Source organism: Gorilla gorilla, chromosome 1 (genome assembly GCF_029281585.2).
Source record: "Gorilla gorilla gorilla isolate KB3781 chromosome 1, NHGRI_mGorGor1-v2.1_pri, whole genome shotgun sequence".
NCBI lineage: Eukaryota > Metazoa > Chordata > Mammalia > Primates > Hominidae > Gorilla > Gorilla gorilla.
This window is the reverse complement of record NC_073224.2, coordinates 225,695,956-225,708,867: the sequence shown is the minus strand read 5'-3', so window position 1 is coordinate 225,708,867 and position 12,912 is coordinate 225,695,956. Positions and strand designations below refer to the sequence as shown.

Sequence of the window (12,912 nt, the reverse complement as noted above, 5' to 3'; positions counted from 1 at the left end):
CCTGAAAGAAAATATATATTTTATATATAATATATTAATAGAATATGCATTTTATGTATTATTTATTACTTACATATATTTATATTACACACACAAGATGGAAAGGCAATGATGACTATACACTTGATCAGTTGCCTTCATGTGTGTATTTTCTGTCTTTCACTCCCTAAGCATAGCTTTGCTCTGCTTTTTCTAACCCAGTTCAGTAGGTGTATAATGAATAGATCAATCTCACACGGTCAGGAGAGGGCTGCAGGAGCCACCATCTAAGTTCAAATTCTACCTCTGCCTCTTATGTGTTGCATCTTCTTGGGCAATTTTCCTGCCCACTCAGTTTTCATGTCTACAAAGTAGGATTGATAAAAGTACCTACTGCCTAGGATATTGTGAAGGTAAAATAAGTTAGTATATGAAAAAGCTTTTAAAGCACTGGACATATAATAAGCCCTCAGTAAGGTTAGCCATTATTAATAATGGTCTTGTTGTTGTTTAAGATTATTATAAAGTAGCTCAGTGTTAGGGCCAATTTTCTAGAAAAAAAAATCTATCAAATATGAATGCTTAGTCTAATTAAGTAAGAGAGCAAGTTCCAAGTTCTATCTCCTGAACCTCAGAGGTCAGCAGTAGCCCTCATACATGATTCCTAAAATACCTATTTTTGATCTCTGGCTCTCAGATGGCAAGAATAAGGACAAGGAAAGTAATCTTGCCTGGGGCCTCACATAGCAGGGCACTTCGTTTTTTAAAGTGAATAATTTGTCAAGTACTTATTGTGGTTCTTGATTGTTTAGGCAAAAAAAAAATCTCAACTTGGAAAACTGGGAGATGTATACACAGGGCAACTAGAAACCGAGAGAGAGAGATTGTGGAGAGGTGGATTTGGCATGCTTAAAAGCGTAAGAAGAGAGGATGCTGGAGATGCCTGTGAAGGAGACCTTGGCCCTGCCTTCCTGAGGAATGTTCTGGAACTCTCATCCTCAGAGCACCAGAGTGTGCAAGTCAGTCAACAACCATGCAGGCCCAGTGGTACAAGAGCAAACAGCATGCCTGCATGGAGTGTCCAGGCAGATGGGCCCAAGACAGACCCGTGGCTTTCCACAGCTCAGAGTGGCTTAGGGACATGGTAATGCTTCCCAAAGGCTGCATCCACGTGGACCAGAGAGCCAACAGGTGCCAGGCAATGTCGGACAGCTTGAGGAGCATGCAGCGGTGAGCTGCATGGATAGATGGCCAAAGGCCAGATAGGAAGAAGGCCACCTCCGGGACAGGTGCCATCTACCAAGGAACAGGTGCTCACCCCCTCCTCCTAGCTGATACCCCAACCTACCCAACCTGAAAGAAAAAGCAGAGAATTTCAGACCAAGACAAATTTCTACCATGACTGGGGAGCCAGGGCCCAAAGAAAAAGTAGGTTCAGGTCTAGAAATGAAAAGGTATTTCTTGCAGACAGCCAGAGTTTGAATAAAATCAGGAAGTCCCATGTGAAGGCAGTCACTAGAGCTCACGGCTAAGAGTGTAGGTGATCTGGAGTCTGGCTGACTCTGGTCTCTGTTCTGCCTCTGGGAAGCCATCTCTGACCAGTTACTTACCTTCTCTCAGACTCTATTTGCTCATCTGTAAAATAGAGATAATATTAATATCTCCTAATAGGTTGTATGTGTTCAATAAAACATTACATGTAAACCCCCTGAGGGGTTGTTTCATGCTAAGCATTCAATCAATGCAGAATAATCGCATCATTAGAAAGGGAGGGAGTTGGGGAGGGGTCTTGGGGCAAGGGCAGGTGAGGGGTCTTTATGGAGTTCCCTGTGGTAGAGATTCAGGATAACACTCTCTGAGAGCCAGCATATGGCAGGAACTTCCCAAGCCTGCTGAGGGTGCAGGAGAGTGGGCTTTACCTATGCACTAAGCACGTGGTCCCCATGTGATCCGAGTCAACGGGAGCTAATATAACTTTATGGTCAAGGGTGTGGATTCTGGCATCCGACTGCCTGGACTTACATTCCTTACTAGCTGGGCAAGTATCCTTAGGTAAGTCACATAACCTCTTTATTTATACCTTAGTTTTGTCATCTGCACAATGGGAATAATCATTCCTGTTTCACAGAGCTGTTCCGAGACTTAAATGAATGAATATATGCAAAGAGCTTTTCTAAGCTTTCCTTCCTGGCATGCTGACTGACACACGCTGTAAATATTAGCCATTATTATTCTGACTTTGCTCCCATCCAAGTTTACACTTCAGCTGCTAGAATCCCTCAGGATCTCAAATCTGATTTATCTTCCAACAATAAAACCCATCCAAACTCCAAGGCCATTTTCCAGCAAGGGAGAGTCACATCAAAATAAGAACGCTAAAGCTACCAATATTCAAATGAAGATAGAGAATGGGGCCCTCCTCCTCCATGCAACCCTGGAATAACTCTCACTTGTGCTTCAGAGGGGAGCAAAAACATCAGCAAGAGGGCCCATTACCAAAAGTGAGGGACTTACAGCATCAGGGAAACCTCACTGACATAAGACATGAATCAATCCAAGAAGGAACTAAAGGGCAGCTTGTTTGCAGAAGATATTCCATGCTTCTTATATATTTTGGATATAAACCTCTGTTAATGGAAAAACCAAACTCTGTAAAATATCTTAAAGAGGTTTGTTCTGAGCCAATATGAGTGACCATGCCAAGGGAACAGAGTCTTAAGAGGTTTTGCGAAAGTGTGTCTACAGCAGTTATGTTACAATTTGGTTTTATACATTTTAGGTATGGATAGGTTTACATCGGTTTTATACATTTATACATTTGCAAATATTTTCTCCCATTCAATAGGTTGTCTCTTCATTCTGTTGATTGTTTCCTTTGCTGTACAGAGACTTTTTAGTTTAATCCTATTTGTCTGTTTTCACTTTTGTTGCCCCTATTTTTGGGGTCATAGATCAAAAAATCATTGCTCTGACCAGTGTCATGGAGCCATTGCCCTATGTTTTCTTCTAGTAGTTTTATAGTTTCAGGTCTTACATAAAGTCTTTAATCCATTTTAAATTATGTTTTTGTATATGGTGTGAGATAATGGTCTAATTTGATTCTCCCGCATGTGGATATCCAGTTTTTCCAGTACCGTTTATTAAAGAGATCGTCCTCTCCTCATTGCATTTTCTTGGCATCTTTATTGAAAATTGATTGACCATAGATGCATGGATTTATTTCGGAGCTTTCTATTCTGTTCTGACGGTCTATGTGTCTGTTTTTATGCCAGTACAATGGTGTTTTAATTACTCTAGCTTTGTAATATATTTTGAAATCAGGTAATGTGTGATGCCTCCAGTTTGGCTCTCTTTGCTCAAGATTGCTTTCAGTTAGCTAGGAGAAATAAGTTCAAGAGATCTATTGCACAATGGTGTGGCTATAGTCAATAACAATGTATTATATTCTTGAAAATTGCTAAGAAAGCAGATTTTAAGTGTTTACACCACCAAAAAAAGATATGTGAGGTAATGTATATGTTAATTATTTCAGTTTAGCCAGTCCACGATATATTTGTGTTTCAAAATATCAGGTTGTATACCACGAATATGTACAATTTTTATCAATTTTTTAAAGATGATATTCTGTGCTCATATTTCTTCCTTGAACCAAGTATAAGAAAAAAGTAACTTCATCTTGTATCAGTTATCTATTGTCCCAATAGTGCTGCATAACAAACAACCTCAAAACTTCAGTGGCAGACAGTAAACATTTGTTTTTGTTCAGGGTCTGCAGGCTGGCTGCCTGGTTCTGCTCATCCAAGACTCGGCTCTGCAAGGCGCATTCACATGGCTACGGTCAGCTGCAGGGAGGTCAGGCAGCCATGCGATCTTGGCTGGTCTCTCTCACATGTCTGGGGCATCTCCTGGGATAACTGTGTTGATTCAGCTTTGCTCTGGGGTCTCATTCTCCAGCAGGTTAACTCAGACATGTTTCACAGCAAAAGCCAAAAAAGTGAGTGGAAATGCCAAAATGCTTTGTCAAACTTCTGTTTGTCTCATGTCTGCTCTCATAGCCTCGGCCAAAGCAAATCACACGCTGAGCCCAAAACTAAGAGATGGGACAAAATTCTCCCCCACACCACCACATACAATGAAGAGGTTGTGCAAACTTACTTTGCAAAGGGTTTAGATTCAGGGGAAAATGAATAATTGAGGCCATCTGTCAATCAATCTATCACGTATCCAAAAGAACTTGCTAACCTTTATTTCAGGGAAAGAAAAGGGGAAATTATAAGAGAGATCAAGTCTACTGAAAGGAAGGCCAGAATCACCCACAAGACAAGCAACCCTGAGGATATCAAACAGCATTTCCCTTTCATTGAACATGTTGCATTCAAAGAAACACCAAATTATCACATTCCACTCTTTACAAGGAACATCTTAAAAGCTTGTCCAACATTTCTAGTGCCACCCACTTTGAATTAATCCAGATATGTCTTTATGAGGTAGGAGGTGGGACTCAACTCCAGAGGTGGGGCTCAGACCTGGACCAGACTGAGGACTAGCTGACTAGCTACAACAGGGCCAGGGGCAAAAGCAGCTTTCAATCAGACCCACCTACCAGTGTGGCTTGTCAATTTACTGTTGCCATCAACACCCAGAACTTGCCACCTCTTTCCATGGCATTCACTGATCCAAAAGGTACTACCCCCACCCTGCATAAACTGCCCCTTAATCTGCACACAATTAAAAGTGGATCTGGACCTGCGTGGTGGCTCACAACTGTAATCCCAGCACTTTGGGAGGCTGAGGAGGGTGGATCACAAGGTCAGGAGTAAAAGACCAGCCTGACCAACATGGTGAAACCCTGTCTCTACTAAAAATACAAAAATTAGCCGGGCATGCTGGTGCGTGCCTGTAGTCCCAGCTACTTAGGAGGCTGAGGCAGGAGAATCACTTGAACCCCAGAGGCGGAGGTTGCAGTGAGCCAAGATCACATCACTGCACTCCAGCCTGGGCAACAGAGTGAGACTCCATCTCAAAAAAAAAAAAAAAAAGTGGATATGAATGTGACTGCAGAACTGCCCTGAGCAGCTACTCTCTGCCCACAGGGTAGTCTTGCTCTGCGGGAGCAGTCATGGAGCTGTAACACCACCAGACCTATGGCACTGCCTGTTCAGTAAAGCTGTTCCCTTCTACCTCTGGCTTTCCCTTGAATTTTCCTGGGCAAAGCCAAGCTAACGTGGCTAAGCTCCACTCTGGGGCTCGCCTGCCCTGCATCATTTAGAGTTCACTTTTCCAGCCATCCTGCCCCAAGACCTTAATATTTCAGGAAATATATATCTAGATGGAAAAAATGAAAAATAAGTTTAAAGACATTAAGATTTCTACCCATTCATCCAGGTTTGACTTGGATGAAAGTTTGAAAGCTCTCCCTTTACTGTTCCTTTCCACCAACTCTCAGTTAAGACCAATGAGTAATTCACAAATGAAATTATTTTTAACATAATGTATGTTGTGGGATGCTTAAGTCCTCACCAACTGTGGCTTGTGGTTAAAATCCTGGTGCCTACTCTAGATTCCAGGAAAATAAATTGAGGAGGAAAAGTGAAATTTCATAATGAAAATTTAGCATCATAGTTCATTACTCTACCGTTGTATGTTACTCATACAGAAGCTATCTTGGAAACATTCTTGCTTTTCCTCTGTCTTGTTTTATAAGAGGAGCTGGCCCACTTTAATAGCCTGTACATTTAAGATCCATAAAAGATAATGCATAGTGAAGATGGTTGAGTCAGATAGACTCAGCAGATAGACATTTTGATAATCAATTTTTAACTAGGTAATAAGAGTTGACACCATGCCACTAACACCTTCAGGCTTGGGAGGAGAATTCCGTTCCTTGTCCTCCATGGTGAATTTCACAGAATAGGTGGGCTGGATTCCAAAGTACTGACCACTGGGAAGTGCCAGGCATAATATTACACTTGCCAGGCCATCGGTTTGACCTCGAGCCTAAATTCCTTGGTAGCTCCCTATACATTACGGGGTCTGTCTTTTTATCTGAAGCAATTATTCACATTCAGTGTGGTTTTGCTTGTGGCCAAGTTAAACAGAAGCATTCATCAGCTGCGTGTATTCAGAGGACCAGCTATTTTTTGGTAGGGCTGAAAATGGTCTAGATGAGATTCCATAAATCAGTGCTAACAGCTACAGTGGTGAGTTCTTTCCTGGCACGTTAGGACACTGGACTAAATCAACAGGGTTGCACTTTTCTTTTCCACTTAGTTGAAAGCTCTTGATCCAACACCAGCATGAGTGCTCAGGCCCCCTCCTTACCTCCTGTTTTGTTTGACCTGGTTTTTTGGGGACACCATAGGGAAGGAAAAGGCAAACATTACAGTAAAGTTTTCCATATAGCTAACTAAAAGACTCTCATTCCTTAAGTAATGGACAATATGTAAGCATACTTTATTAATTTTCTTTGCTAATATTACAGAGTTAACTTGTATTCACTATAGCCAGTGAAACAGTTCAAAGATACATGAGAAAAATCTCCCTCTACCCACCTCCTTTCTCATCCCCAGCCTCACACCCCAAAGTCACCAATGTCACAGCCTGGAGTCCAGACATTCACTTATTTCCCCAGCTTCATATCCACATACAAAGGGAAGAAGAGGAGAGATGAAGAAATTAGCTAAGTAGGGGCTGGAACCAAAGACTTTTATTTTGTTCCAAAGATAAACAAAAAACCCAGAGGCTTTTAAAAGTGGAGGAAAGGAAAGAGTTAAGTTCTCTCTGTGTGACAACTGAACCAATGCGGGAGTACCTTTTGGAGGCTACAGTGGTTGTCCAGGAGAGAGGATGGTGGCTGCAACTGAGGTGGTGGCAGTGCTGGTGGACAGCAGTAGATATTTTTGAGGGGTGAGCCTGGACAACATTTGAGGATGGATCAGATGCCATGGGGCAGAAGGTCATTTGTGGCTTACAGATCTGGGTAGCTAGTGCTGCCTCACCAGGAAAGGATCCAGAAGGAATGGGAGGCTTGGAACGGAGCAGTGATTCAGTTGGAATGTGCTGAGGGTGAGGCCTTCCAAGGAAGGAGGTCACATGGGCCACTGGCTCAAAGGAGAGGTCTGTAGACTGGAGGGTTTTGACTAAGGAGCTTTGAGAGTGTCCCCAGCACCTAACACAATATCCTAGCATATTGGATGCTCAGCAAGTATTCATTAAACTAATAACTTACAACAGGGATCATAGATGAGTCTTTGCAGAAGAAACCTGTCTCCCTTTTGGGCTCTCCAGAGGCGCAGACTTAAGACTCTTCAGTATCATGTAGAGGCTAATCATTTGGCACACCTTCAATACAATATTCTTGAAATATCTGTCTCTTAGTCACTTGCTTGGAGGAGAGGCTCAAAGCTGCCTGAGATGTTGGGGAGAGAGGAAGAAAGACAGGAGGATGCTGAAAAAGAGAACGGTGACCTCTCATCGTCGCTAAGGTCTGAACAATTCCACTCTGGCCCAATTTGCAAGCTCCACTCTGTAGGAAAAATAAGAGTAAAGGCTCTAAGGTGAAATTGCTTGGACTGAAATCCTGGTTCTACCATGCGCTGTGTGCAAACACAGGCACATTATGTAACTGCTGGGCCTCCACTTCCCCATCTAGAACATGGGGCTTGTCATAGTGGCAACCTCATAGGTTCAGTCTGAGGATTCAGTGAAAGTGCACAATTAAAGCATTTAGCAGAGCACCTGGCCGCCTGTAAGCATCTTCAATCACAGGCTGCTTTTTTCATTCATCACCCCTTCCTCCAACCACACAAAATGCTGTCCCTGAAAGGAATTCCAGAAAAGAAAACTTCCTCCATGGCATTGTAATTCCTGCGATGTCTGAGAAGTGCAAGAAAGTTTCTTCCCCCAGGGATCCTTCCCGTTAGCGCTCTCCATCTGCCTCTGGCTTCCCATCACCCCTTGGCCCCGTGCGCCATGTTTTATGGCTTTCCAATTTGGAGTCCATCTGCTTTCACCTGATGACTGTGTTTGGAGGACAGGATTCATTTCTTGTCCATCTTTGCATTGTTTCACTGCCCTCAGCACTGTGCCTTATTCACAGTAAGGGTGCAATAAATGTTTATGGCAATTAACTTAATTGTATTTTCCCTTTATTGGGCCTTGAGAGAAAGAGAAACAGAGATCACTAGAGTTAACTTCTGTCCCACCCTTTGGGAGCCAAATTCTTTGGCAATTGTTGTTTTCATCTTTTTAAAAATAATCTTGGGGTTTCTTATGATTGAGGTCATTTCTACACATTGTAGAAAAATTGGAAATGTGAAAGAAGAAGAATATGACAAAAATAATAACCAACCATAATTTGACTAGAGATAATCACGGGTAACATTTTGGGACTCTATATATCTATTATACACATCTATATAAGTTCTGTGTATCTGTATCTGTATAAATTGAGATCAACTATATCTATATAAATTGGGATAAAATTATATATATATAAACTGTATCTACATAAAATGTATCTATATAAATTGGGATCAATTTATTGCAATTCAGTGTAAATTGAATACACCATTTTGGGCTGGGCACGGCGGCTCATACCTGTAATCCTAACACTTTGAGAAGCCAAGGCAGGTGGATCACTTGAGGTCAGCAGTTCAAGAGCAGCCTGGCCAACATGGTGAAACCCCGCCTCTACTAAAAATACAAAACTTAGCTGGCCATGGTGGCACATGCCTGTAATCCCAGCTACTTGGGAGGCTGGGGCAGGAGAATCACTTGAACCTGGGAGGCAGAGTTTGCAGTGAGCCTAGATTGCACCACTGCACTCCAGCCTGTGTGACAGAGTAAGACTCTGTCTTAAAAATAATAATAATAATAATGAATACACTGTTTTGAAATCACTTTTCAATCAACATTATTTAAGGAGAATTTTTCCTTAATTTAAATATTATTCAAAATAGAATTTCAATGTTCATTTCTCTCATGAATAAATATTCTTGTGTATAAATCTTTGCCTACATATCTGACTGTTTCCCTAGAATAGACTTGCTGGAAATGGAATTTCTTTGTCAAAGGGTGTGAACTCATTTTAAGTCTTTGTTACCTATTGTCAAATGCTTTTGAGAATGAGCATCCCACTTTAAGCCACCAACAGCCTGAAGAGGAAGGCACATCCCTTCTCATCCTCTCAGCATTCAGCATCTTTTTGTGCTGGACAGTTTGGCATAAATGGCAGTGACTTGCCTTGTTAATTTGTTTGATTACTAGTCAGGTTGGCCTCTGTGATTTGTCTGCTCTTATCTTCCACCCTTTTGTTCTACTAATGGGTGAAGGTCCTTCTTTTTGATCTTTGAGACCCTTTTATATCAGGAAAAAATTTACCCTTTATCTGCGTTAGTTACAATTTTGTTTTCTTTGAAGTTTGGCTTTTGAGTGTGTTTGCTTTTTGAGAGACACAGTTTAATTTTTGTACAACCCACTCCATCACATTTCTTAAGATGATCTTAATTGTGTGTATATTTACAAAGTCTTTGTATAGCCTGAGATTAATGAACAACTCATCTGCATTTGGTTGTTTTTTTTTTTGTTTTTTTGGTTTGTTTGTTTGTTTGCTTTTGAGATGGAGTCTCGCTCTGTCACCAGGCTGGAGTGCAGTGGTGCGATCTCGGCTCACTGCAACCTCCGCTTCCCAGGTTCAAGCAATTCTCCTGCCTCAGCCTCCCGAGTAGCTGGGATTACAGGCGTGTGCCACCACGCCCAGCTAATATTTCTATTTTTAGCAGAGACGGGGTGGTTGTTTTTTAATGGTTATATTTTTGCAACTAATTCTATTTCTATGTGAATTTTAGTATGAAATGTTTGCATTATAAAAGATTTCTTAAATGTAGAAAAATACAAAGAGGAGAATAAAATTCACCTGCCATCATGCTCCCACATAATCGATTTCAACATTTTTGAAACATTGTTCTAATCCTCTTAGTTTTTTCCCATCTGTTCATTTTTCCAAATAAATTTTAGAATTATTTGGTCACATTTCAAAAGAAAAATAAATCCAAAGACTATTGATTGTGAAAATACTAAGTTTATAAACTAATTGGAGAAGAATTGTCATTGTCACAAACTTTAGATTCCTTCTACAGAAATGTTTATACATTTGTTCACATCTTCTTTTGTATCTCAAAAAGATTTTTCCAATTTTCCTCATGTCGATCCCACTCATTCCTTGTCATGTTTATTCCTAGGTGTCCTGGGTTTGCTATTGCAATTAAGAAAGTGGTTTTCTTTCCCATTTCATCTTTTAACTGGTTAATGCTGTTATAAGCAAAGCTATTGCTTTTTCTCTATTTGATAGTTAATCCGCCTACTTTATTAAACCTCATGAACTCTAAGAGATTTACAAGTTACCCTTTTTTTATTATTGTTATACTTTAAGTTCTAGGATACGTGTGCAGAATGTGCAGGTTTGTTACATAGGTATAGACGTGCCATGGTGGTTTGCTGCACCCATCAATCCGTCATCTACAGCAGGTATTTCTCCTAATGCTATCCCTCCCGTAGTCCCCTACCCGCCGACAGGCCCCGGTGTGTGATATTCCCCTCCCTGTGTCCATGTTACTCTTTTGATATTACCAGGGACACCTGGATTTCTACTGATTTTAATGAGAATACCTTCTGTATTCACCATTAAATATGATGGTAGTTGCTGGTTTTAGCTTGATATTATTTGTCATGCTGATTAAGTGGACTTGCATTCCTAGCTTTCAAAGAGGTTTTCTTTCCTTTTTAACTAGGAGTGGGTGTTGCATGTTATCTAATACATTGTCAGTGTGTGGCTATTTATAAGTTCTGTGTGATTATACCATTTATCTATATAAATGTCCCCTTTGTTCTATTTAATAATGCTTTTCCCCCTTCTGAATTCCACTTTGAATTTGAATTCTACTTTGTCTGAAATAGATCCTGCCACCCCTGCTTTTAAAAAGAAAAAAATTTTTTGCTTGTATTATTTAACTTTTTTGCCTATCCCTCCATTTTTAATCTTTTCATACCATTGCTTTTCAGTGTCTTGAGCAGTAAGACATTTAACAATTATCAGCCCCATGCTTACTTTGTGCCAGACACTGGATTAAACAAAAATGGAAAAAGAGGATAGAATGTGCTGGAAGGGGTACATTCAAACCCAGTCTGAATTGGCCACTGCTGTGAGCAGGTTTGGGGGCAGCAGTAGATCCTGGAAGGGCCTGACCAGCTGGGGAAACTGGCCAGGCTGTCCAGAGGTGACAAGAGGATTGTCACCCAGACTTGCCCAAGAAGAGTGAATCTGAGTCTTGGAGAGAACAGGAGTTTGGGTTCTTCTGGGCCCAGATGGCCTCAGGGCTCCCTGGAATTTGGGGACCCCACAGTTGGTCGCCACCATGAATTAAGGAGCCTTGCTTCTCTCCACACTGTCTTTTCCCTGCCTCCTCGTGGCTTCTGCTTCACTCATTCACTCATTCTGTCAGTGAATGATTCTTCAGCACCTGCCCTGCATAGGATGCCATTGTAGGTGCTGGGAAATCAACAGGAAGAAGATGGAAAACGAGACTTCCCTTATGAAGCTTCTGTTCTACAGAGGTGGGCAGACATGGCCAGAAAAAGCACAAGGCCATTTCCAATGGTGGAAGGGCCAGGACTGCTGCCCTTTCTGATGGCTTCTCTTTACACTTAGGAGAAAATTCAGGGCCCCATAATCCCTAGGCCCTACATAACCACACATGCACACGCCACAAACCACACACACACACCACACACACCACACACCACACGCTACACACACCATGCACATACCACAAACCACACACACCACACACATGCCACACACTACACACACCACACAGACACCACACACCACACAAACATCACACACCACAGACACATCACACACCACACACACACCACACATACACAGCACACAGCTCACGCATACACAGCACACACATCACACATACACATACCACATACACACCACACACACACCACAAACCACATATACACAGCACACACATCACACAAACACATACCACATACACACCACACACCGTACATACACAGCGTACACATTACACATACACACACGACACACCACACACAGACCACACACCACACACCACACAGATACAGCACAGAGACACTACACATACCACATACACACTACACACCACACACACACACCACACATACACAGCACACATACACCACACACACCACATACAAACCACATACCACATACACACCACACATATACCACACAGACACCATACATACATGCACCACACACCACATATACACTACACACACCACACACCACACATCCATGTACCACATATATGCTACACACACCACACACACACACACCACACATGCCACACATATACAGCACACATACACACAACACACATATACCACACATACCATGCACACACCACACACACTGCACACACATACACCACACACACCACACACACTACATATCACACACACCACACATATCACATGCATCACATATACACCACACACACCACACACATACACCACGCACACCACATATACCACACACAGCACATATACAACACACACATACACCACACACACCACGCACACCGCACACATACACCAGACACACCACAGACATACACCACACACACCATACATACATCACACACAATATACACACCACACATACAATATACCCACCACACACACCACGCATATACCACACACACCACATAACCACTACACAAACCATATATACAGCACATACTACACATACACAGTGCAAACATTACACACACACCATACACCACACACCACACACATACACCACACACACCACACACACTACACACACCACACACATACACCACATACACCACACACACACTACATACCACACAC

At 41.9% G+C, this 12,912-nt stretch overlaps 1 protein-coding gene and 1 long non-coding RNA gene across 2 annotated transcripts in view; one reads left to right on the top strand and one right to left on the bottom strand.

Annotated features, from left to right (window-relative positions):
- The window catches only part of KAZN (kazrin, periplakin interacting protein), a 1,230,220-nt gene that overhangs the window by 592,607 nt on the left and 624,701 nt on the right, over positions 1–12,912 (top strand). The gene's annotated exons all lie outside the window — the stretch shown is intronic.
- Positions 6,413–12,912, bottom strand: part of LOC134757878 (uncharacterized) — a 30,963-nt gene continuing 24,463 nt past the window's right edge. Inside the window, exon 3 of the long non-coding RNA XR_010132411.1 lies at positions 6,413–7,504. This is a non-coding gene — a long non-coding RNA (uncharacterized lncRNA). The remainder of the gene's footprint in view (positions 7,505–12,912) is intronic.